We start from the raw sequence: 9,544 nt of genomic DNA on the forward strand, positions 1-9,544 counted from the left end.
TGGAATGCTTTTCGCCTAGTTTCTACAAACTTCCTCGGAAATGTTAGGGCAGAAAACTATAAGGAACTAGTAGAAGACATGTTGATGAAGTATAAGAAACTTGGCTGCAATATGTCTCTAAAGATTCACTTCCTTCATTCCCATTTGGATTTCTTTCCTAGCAACTGTGCTATATATTCGTGATGAACACGGCGAACGTTTTCATCAAGATATCGCAACAATGGAACAAAGATACCAGGGAAAATGGTCCACTACAATGCTGGCTGACTACTACTGGACACTCCTCAGAGATGCTCCCGAACAGCTGTACAAGAGACAGGCGAAGAAATCTAAGATGTAGTCAATGACTTGATTTTTTATAGGTAGGCTATTACAGTTGACCTTTTACTATTGGAATGCATTTCGTTATGTAAACATTAATTTCTTGCAGATTACAAAAAAACTAGAGCCAATTTTGCAATTTGACTGTCATATTCGTGTTCAGCACATAAAAATTGATAAGAATTGACTAATTTTATTTCAGTAACATGACTTTTGTAAAAATTTGTTGTCCAGTGTTATATTATATGCATCACGTGACAATAAATATCGATGTCATTCAATAAGAACGGCAATTGATCTTAATTTACATCTGCGTGCCTGGTCACTACGTATTCATCTTATATGTCGTCATACCTTATTATACGTGTTATTTTGGAAATATGATACGGCGAATCATAATATATCTTTCTACTTTGTACTGCCACCACCCTTTACACGGGGTGATTGAAACACGTTTCCTATTCGCTGATCTTAGACACGACTTGTTAACCAGCAGCAAATATTACACTGGATTTTTTAATTCTTTTTTAAAATCGAGGTTTATAGAACTGTTTACGTATCAAAAACTAGTTTTCTTAAACGATGATATCAACGTTTAACACATTTTTCGATCCATCAAAGAATGTATTTTTCAAAATATTATAACAGTTCTGAAATTGTATCGCATTACATAGGAAACATCGCCAAGTCTACATGGTATTGGAGTAGTGAATAGGGACGATTCGGCGACATTGGGAATTAGCATTAAAAGCCACCCTGGGACGATATAGCGACAATGGGAAATTTAACATTACGAAAACCCCTGGGACTGTTTAGCGACAAGGGAAACTAACATGGGAAATAAATCGTGGGTCTGTTTAGCGACAAGGGGAATTGAACATAGGAATAAATCGTGGGCCTGTTTAGCGACAAGAGGAAATGGAACAGGGACGGGACCCTATTTTAATACGGTCCCGACCTTATGGGTCTATGGAAATGGAATAGGGGAGAGAGATAGAACACACACACACACACACACACACACACACACACACACACTATAGACAACAGACATTTTTTTTAAAAAAAGGGGTAGGCAATGAAAGTCAAGGTCTTTTCGAGACCTATGAGTAGCCCTGAAAAGGACCTTTGGTATTATGTTAATGTACCCTTAATGTTAACATAGAGGGCATCTGTGAGATCTTCTTCTTCTCAAGCTGCGCCTGACTGCAGGGCCATATATTAATACTCTTTCTAGGCATCCTTGCCTCTTCACATATATTCTTCTTTTCCACAGGCTGGTGTCTGCCCTGTGGACAACTGTCCACTTGGATCGGACATACATCGGTATGTCCGTCCGGAACATCATGGAAGATACAAGAGTTGATGATTGCACGTCGGTCCACATGTCGGGGTACCGAGAACAGGTGAAGGAATGCAGTGAACTGCGCTTATTTATACGGAGAGGGAGGATTGAAACGGATTGAGTTCATTGACCAATCATAACACGCGTTACATAATTCAGTCAGCCCACGTCCAATCCGAAGAGAGCAGTCTGTGACGTCACATGTCCTATATAGATTCGCTAGCGTCTGTGCGCAGTCAATCCATGCGACAGTTTTTCAACATGACGGAAACTCAGAAAACGATAAATTGGGGTGCACCAGCCGTGGAGACTACCCAAGGGAACCCGGACTTACTTTCAGAAGAGGTGAATTGGGATTTTGTGGATTTTCTTACCTCGCTAGAATTTGTTCCGGAACCTTCGTCACCTTCTCCTTCATTACCACACGTGGAGAATTTTAGACAGAGACAGAAAGAAGAATTGGAGAAATTTATACAACAGCAAAAGGAAGCGGAACAAGCTTTTCTCCTACAGCAACAGCAGCAAGAAGAAGAGGTAAGAAAAAAAACAACAACAAGAGAAGCAGCAAAGAAACAAGGGTGTGAAAATCAAACGGTCACGGTACTGTTAGACATTTTAGCGGAGTTAAGAAGTCTGAAACAAATGTATCAGACTTCTTTATTACGACCTTCCCGAGCTAAACACTCCAACTCTGTGACTAAGCCTACCATACCACCCTTAGTGATTTCAACCAAATCATCATCATCATCAACATTACGCAGTCCAGAAGTAGGCCTTGGCCGTGGCAAAGGCTTAAGGCAGTTAAAGTTGATTGTTTAAACTCACCCCTACACCAAAAAGGCCCTTTTCAGGGCCCTTTTCTCGAAAAGAGATAGTCTTTCAATTGCCGACATCAATTCAAACTCAAATAAAAAACCCATTTTACCCCTATAGTACGTATGAATGATGAAGTTTGTGAGTGTAGGTTCTTATTTTAAAATCAAAACCCAAAGACACTTACATTTTATACATAATTTATTCTTTTATAAATATTTACAATTCAATTCACAATTCACAACATAGCACTTTAAAAAGTTCATTGACTTCTTCTGTCTCTTTGTTCACTCTCTCTGTTTTTTCAATTTCTTCACAGTCACAGTCTTTTCCTCCTCTTCCTCCTCACTTTCTTCCCTTCTTCTTTTCTTCTCCTGTTTCTTTTTCTTCACCTGTCTGCTTTCTTCCTCCTCTTCTTCCTTGCTCCTGTTGTGTCTTAGGGCAATCTGGAGACCAATGTCCTTTTTCTTGACAATGATAACAGGTATCTTGACTTTTATCTCTTTTAGCCCCTGTTTTTTTTTTGACGGTCTGGACACTCTGAAGACCAATGCCCTTTCTTCTGACAGATATAGCAAGTATCTTGACTTTTATCTCGAAAGGAAGGAGAGTAGTCCGACGACTGGTCTGAAGAAAATTTTCTAATGACTCCTCGCAACGCTCTGATGAAATGTTCGATTTGTGTGGTCTCGTCCATCGTTGTGCTCGGTTTGAGAGTGAAATGAATAGTGAAAGGACAAGACACACACCCTTTATATACGCTGGTCTGCCATGACTATAAAGTAGCCCATGGTGTTTAAATTTTGGTCATATGACGTTTTGCTATCAAGATGAAACGATCCAATTCATTCAAGAAGAAAGAAGAAGAAGAAAGTAAGAGGCAGAAACGTGATCTATCGCCTCGTACCAGGGCTGAAGTCTTGGCACAAATTCATGCCAGTGATTTTGAAGAGGACATGAGTGAACCAGAATCCAAACCCAGAGAGTTTTCCTCTAAACAAAGTTCACCACCCTTAGTCAACCCTGAAAAGTACTATTCCATTCAAGAGACCGAAAAGCGTCCCTCTAGAAAATTTAGAACCACGGCTTACAAATACACGGTGAAGTTTAAAGATTTCAAGTCCTAAGTACCGTTAGAGAAAGCAGAAGGGTTCATCACCGAGATGTGGGATTCTTTGCTTACCACACTCAAGCGACAATGTCAACCCAAAGAAGACGATCGCTTGAGACTTTCCATACAACACGACGGCTTGAAATCCCCTGTTTGGATCGAGTTTAGCAGCCCTGCAGAATTGACCGCTTCCAAAGTCATGGACAAGATTCAACACGTACAACAATCCAATGACCAGTTTGACATCAACGATAGAAAAGTCACACTGGACATGACCCACGTCTCTCCTCCTCAAGGGACCGCACAGCGCAAAAAGGTCTTATTGGTGAACGGTCTTCGTAACACCAAAAAGAGTCTCGTCCAAATTAACAACCCTCAAGACCAGATGTGCTTAGCCCGAGCCATCGTGGTGGGACGAACCTATGCCAACAAGAACGACACGGCAGAATGGAAAAGAGCCTGGAAAACTATTCAAAAATCGGACCGAGCCAAACAACGAAGTGAAGCAGAACTCCTGTTGCAACAAGCTGGTCTGTTCAAAGACACACTGCAAAAATTGCAAGATATCCTAGCTCCACTCTACACCTTGAAAGTGCACCCTCAAGAAGTGCGCGGGCCTTTGTTGTTTCGAGGGAAAGACTTTAAGGACGGAAAATACATTCACCTCTATCATCACGATGAACATTTCGATGCCATTACCAGTATCACCGCATTCCTGGGATACGGTTATTACTGTGAGAAATGTGACTATGACTATAACAATCGAGAGCAACACAAGCATTGCGGATCGAAATGCTCAGGATGTTTAGCCTCTCAACCCTGTCCGAACGAAGGGCAAGAACGAGTGCATTGTTCTGCTTGTCTGCGCACGTTTGTCAGCCGTACCTGTTACCAACAACATCTGAAGACGCAAGGTTCACAGCAGAAATGTGCTTGTCAACTGCTGAGATTGTGCCCTACGCGTGCACAAGGTCTATGTACCAATACTGTCAAGGCACACGTATGTCGAGGAAAGAAAAAATGTCACATTTGTCACCACATCGTGGACTTGCAACACCAATGCTACGTGCAAAAATACCAACCCCAACCAGAGAAAGAGGACGGTCACAAGAAGAAAGGCAATTTCATCTTTTTCGATTTTGAATGCATGCAAGAGACCGGATTCACATTCCTAATTTCTGCGTGGCTCATCGAGCGTGTCTTTCGTGTTCATGTTTTAAACATTCAATAAACGTGTCCTGAAAAAAGTATAAAAACTCTTGTCTTGTCTGTTTTCGTGTCACAAGTGACATTCCTAACACTATGACTACACTGCTGTCTCTGCTCCCTCTTCCTCCACTGTCAAAGTCATCGACGAGCACTTAGATCGTGCCAGTTGGGAGGCTTTGTATCTTCGCCATCCCTTTAACATGCTCATTGCTGGACCTAGCGGTTCAGGCAAAACCGAATTTGTCAAACGTTTGATCGAACATAAACAGCATTTGATCGATCGGCCACCTCAACGCATCGTGTGGTGTTACAAAGAGTGGCAATCGGCGTACAGCCTCTTGCGAGAAAGTCAAGGCGATTCCATCGTGTTTGTGGAAGGTATTCCTAAAGAAGACGACGGAATCGTCTCTGACTCCCGTCAAACCCATTTGGTCATTTTCGACGACATGTTAGGAGAAGACGAAAAAGAAATTAAACTGTGGTTCACGCGCAAAGGGCATCATCGTAATGTCAGTGTCGTTTACATCACTCAAAATTTGTTTCAACAAAGTAAAGCCCATCGCACCATCAGTCTCAATGCGCATTACGTGGTCTTGTTTAAAAGCCCTCGAGATAAATCGCAAGTGCAAGTCTTAGCCAAACAGTTAGGAACGCCTTGGCTCACTCAGGCGTACGACGATGCCACTCAAACTCCACACGCTTATTTACTCGTCGATTTGAAACCTACGACCCCTGATGATTTGCGATTTCGTACCCAATTGTTTCACCACTAGTGTCAAGACGGAGGGCCTGTCCTGTACACGTCTCCGTCCTCGACTTAATTGCACTCAAAAAAATCTATAAAACCTCAGACACTTTTCGTCTGTCTCACACAGTTTGAACATGACGTCTCTTCAGTCGCATCTTCCCGTCAAATTGATTCGTGCCTTGTATGGCATCAGTCGAGAAAAAAATCCACAAATACGGGCTCGTGTCTTAGAAGCTAGTCTCAAAGAAGTCTTACGATGGTTCACGGTGACAGCACGTCAATTACTGCAATTGATCATTCAGATTTCTCATCAAACCAAACGCTTTTTTGATCGAAACAAAGTTGCTTTGAGCCAACTGGCCGATCCCCGCATCGACACTCAACCAAAAAACAAATCATTTTGAAACCTGGAGGGAGCGGTACTCTAGGAGGGGTCATCATTCGCTCTCTCTTAAGATGGGATCCTAATGCTCCCAAACTTCTCCCCAAGAAAAAAGTCAAACGAAGCTCCAAGAAGAAGAAAAAGAGCCACGGTGTCAAGACCAGGTCCCCAAGGAGACCCGTGTCTCCAAGAACTTCTCCAGAGGCGGGACCCTCCTCTTACCAGTCACCACCCCGGAAAAAAAAAGTCCCCAGAAAAAGAAAAGCCCACAAAAAACTAGTCGCAAGAGAGGCACTTCTGCCATGACGCAACCTTACACTCGCAAACCACGACCTGCCACGGCGGTGACCGCGTCTCCGGTAGCCTCAGGTTCATTCACTTCTCCTTTGATGACACCAAGAACTGAAAAGTACTTGGAGACGTTGATCACACCAAGAACTTCTCCGTTGATGACCCCAAGAACTTCCCCAGTGGCAGGACCCTCCAATTTAGAAGCAGTGACCGTTGCTCACAAAGTACCTGCTTCCAAAATCAAAGTCCAAGAGAGATCGGGCATGTTACAAAGTTTACTGGATTTGTCCAAGCAAGAACTGGCTCGATTTAGTCCGTTGCGTATCCCTGCACGACGTATCATGCCTGTCTTCAAGTTGACACGGCGTAAAGACAATCAGTGGGGACGCGTTCCAGTATAAAAAAGGTCTGTGACCAAGTAGGGGTATCAGTGTTTTTAGTGAAGACTCAAAGATGTCACCCTCCAGAAAACATCCCTCTTCTAAAACCTAAGGAAAGAAAAGGAAAGGACTACCTCCTCGTTTAGTCAAACATGGGGACATGTTATCTGTCCTGTCCAAAGCTTCTCCACCCCTACGAAAAAAACTCATTCAATCGGCCTCCAAAGAGGTCATCGATACCGTGTGCGAATGTTGTTTGAACGTCTTGAAAAGCACGATCCCTTTGTCCAAACACCAGAAACAATGCTTAGGCAAACATCGTCACGTTCTTCGCCAAATGGTTCAAAAGAAAATTCCCATCGGACAAAAGAAGAAGATGTTGGTCCAACGTGGAGGAATTTTACTCCTCTTGTTAGGCCCATTGCCGAAAGGAGTCTTGGGAACCATGTTGGAAGGACTGGTAGGAGCAAGATAAAAAGGATCTCTGGAGTCCCAAGATCTCAGAATTGACCCCCGACATCCCATGGAAGGACGAAAACTAGCTTTAGTGCCTTACAAACGATGGATGGAATACTATCGTTGGCAAGAACAACGCACCCCGCATTTACCTCCCAATTCCAATTTGAGCGAGATGTCCCAGTTACAACACGAACTGCAGTCCTTAATGGATGGCCAAGATTTGTCCGAAACAGAAAAATCACAAAAGTACGGTCAACTCTTGCAACGACTGTAACTCTTTCACCAGAAAGCCTCAGACGAAACAGCTCTTCCCACTCTGAAAGATTTTAAGACCTTGATGAAAAGTCCAGCACCATCACCACTACCGCCACTACCACTACCAGTCACCAAGACAGAAAAAGGAGAAGAAGAAGAAGGGTTTCAAACTCCACCAGAAAAAGTACGCAAGTTAACAACACCACCTACCTCCAGAATTGGATGGATTAAAAAGATGATGACCACCCCTTCCTCATCAGAAGAGAAAACGAAGGTGAAGACAGAAGTGAAACAAGAAAAAATATCCCCTGTTCAGACATCCTTCTCTTCGACACCTATTACCGGTCGCACACGTAAAGCATTACAAACCAAGAAAATACCCCAAGAGAAAAAGAGTAGCATCCTCCCAAAAAAATGGAGAAGGTGTTAGCCAACATTTACTACGATCCCTCCAATCCTGCAGGTTACGCAGGAGTTCAAAAATTGTATCGTGCTGCCAAAACTCGACTGAAAAGTCTCCGTTTACCTCAAGTGCAACCGTGGTTACAAGAACAGGCTACTTACACTTTACACAAACCCATTCGACGCAAGTTTTCCAGAAGTCGCACCCGAGTGGAAGGCATCGATCATCAATGGCAAGCCGATTTAGCCGATGTCTCTCATTTGACCACCTACAATCGTGGCTACAAATATTTGTTTTGTGTCATCGACGTCTTTTCCAAATTTGCCTGGGTCGTACCGTTGACTTCCAAATCGAGCAGCGAGTTAGTGCGAGCCCTGAAACGGGTGTTGAAACAAAGCGGTCGTCACCCTCTTCGATGGCAAACGGACAAAGGTACAGAATTTCTGAACCAAGCTTTCCAAAAAGAATTAAAGAAACGTGACATTCATTTCTTTACCACCGAGAATCCTGAAAGCAAAGCTAGCGTCGCGGAACGTTTTCAACGCACTTTGAAAGAACGCATGTGGAAATATTTTACGCATCACCACACTCTGAAGTACATCGACATTTTACCGCACCTGGTGCAAGCGTACAACCAATCTTACCATCGAAGCATTGGACGTGCCCCGCAAGAGGTGACTCCCGACAACGAAGTGCTGGTGTCTGATCGCCTGTTTGGTACCCCGACGAGGCTGTCCCCAATAAAAGTGGAGTGTTGGCCGTAGCAGATTGGGTACGCATTGGCAAAACCAAACGCACTTTCGACAAAGGTTACTTACCTAACTGGACGACCGAATTGTTTCGTGTCACTGGACGAGTGCATGGCCGTCATCCTGCCATCTATAAATTGGAAGACATGAACGGAGAAGTGCTGAAAGGGACGTTTTATTTGCCCGAGTTACAACGTGTCACCAAAAAGAATACGACGTGTACGACATCGAAAGCATTCTCGAACGCAGAACCCGTAAAGTGGGCAAACGACGTGTCAAAGAAGTCAAAGTACGCTAGAAAGAATATCCACCCAGTTTTGATTCTTGGATCGACGCTTCGCAAGTCATCGACTAGAAAAAGAAGTGACCATCATGCCCTTTCACACAGACTCAGCTACTGCGACCACTCCTTCACCTAGTTCTTCTCTGCAAGATTTACAGAAACACCCCTTGTGGGTGTGGTGTGGAGAACGTGTGCCTAAAACGCAAATCGTCTTTTTCTGTCAAATCTTCATGGTGTATTGTGTCATCGGTGCAGCCATTACCAATCTGAGTTTGCAACAAGGAGACAAACAATTGTGGACCATTTTATTGAGCAGTTGTATCGGTTACCTGCTTCCCAATCCCTCCTTGAAATTCTCCTCGAACGGGAACAACGGGAACTTTGTGACCAGTGCCAGTGCCAGTCACCACTCCAACAACAATAACAATCCCATTTGGGGCGGAGACACGCCTCTGACTTCTAGTAACCCCTCCCACAGCCACAGAACTCTGGAATTATGAGTCACACTAACCAATTTTACTTAACCTTACCCAGTGACAGTTCCATGGAGGTGTTTCCCAAGAATACTTTGTGCTGTTACACGGCCAAATTACCTCAGGCCATCCAATTAGATCACGAAACCCATTGGGAAGTGGCTTTGGTAGAAATCATTCACCCGACCCAAGTCCTCAATGTTCTTCCCAATCAAATTTTTTTTCAGTGGAAGTTCATGACGAACAATTGCAACAGTACTTGGATACCAACGTCAAATAAGATAAGAAAACCCCTTGCACAAATTCTCAAAAGTGGACCACC

The sequence above is a fragment of the Sinohyriopsis cumingii genome, chromosome 1, assembly GCF_028554795.1.
Source record: "Sinohyriopsis cumingii isolate HCF-2022 chromosome 1, ASM2855479v2, whole genome shotgun sequence".
NCBI lineage: Eukaryota > Metazoa > Mollusca > Bivalvia > Unionida > Unionidae > Sinohyriopsis > Sinohyriopsis cumingii.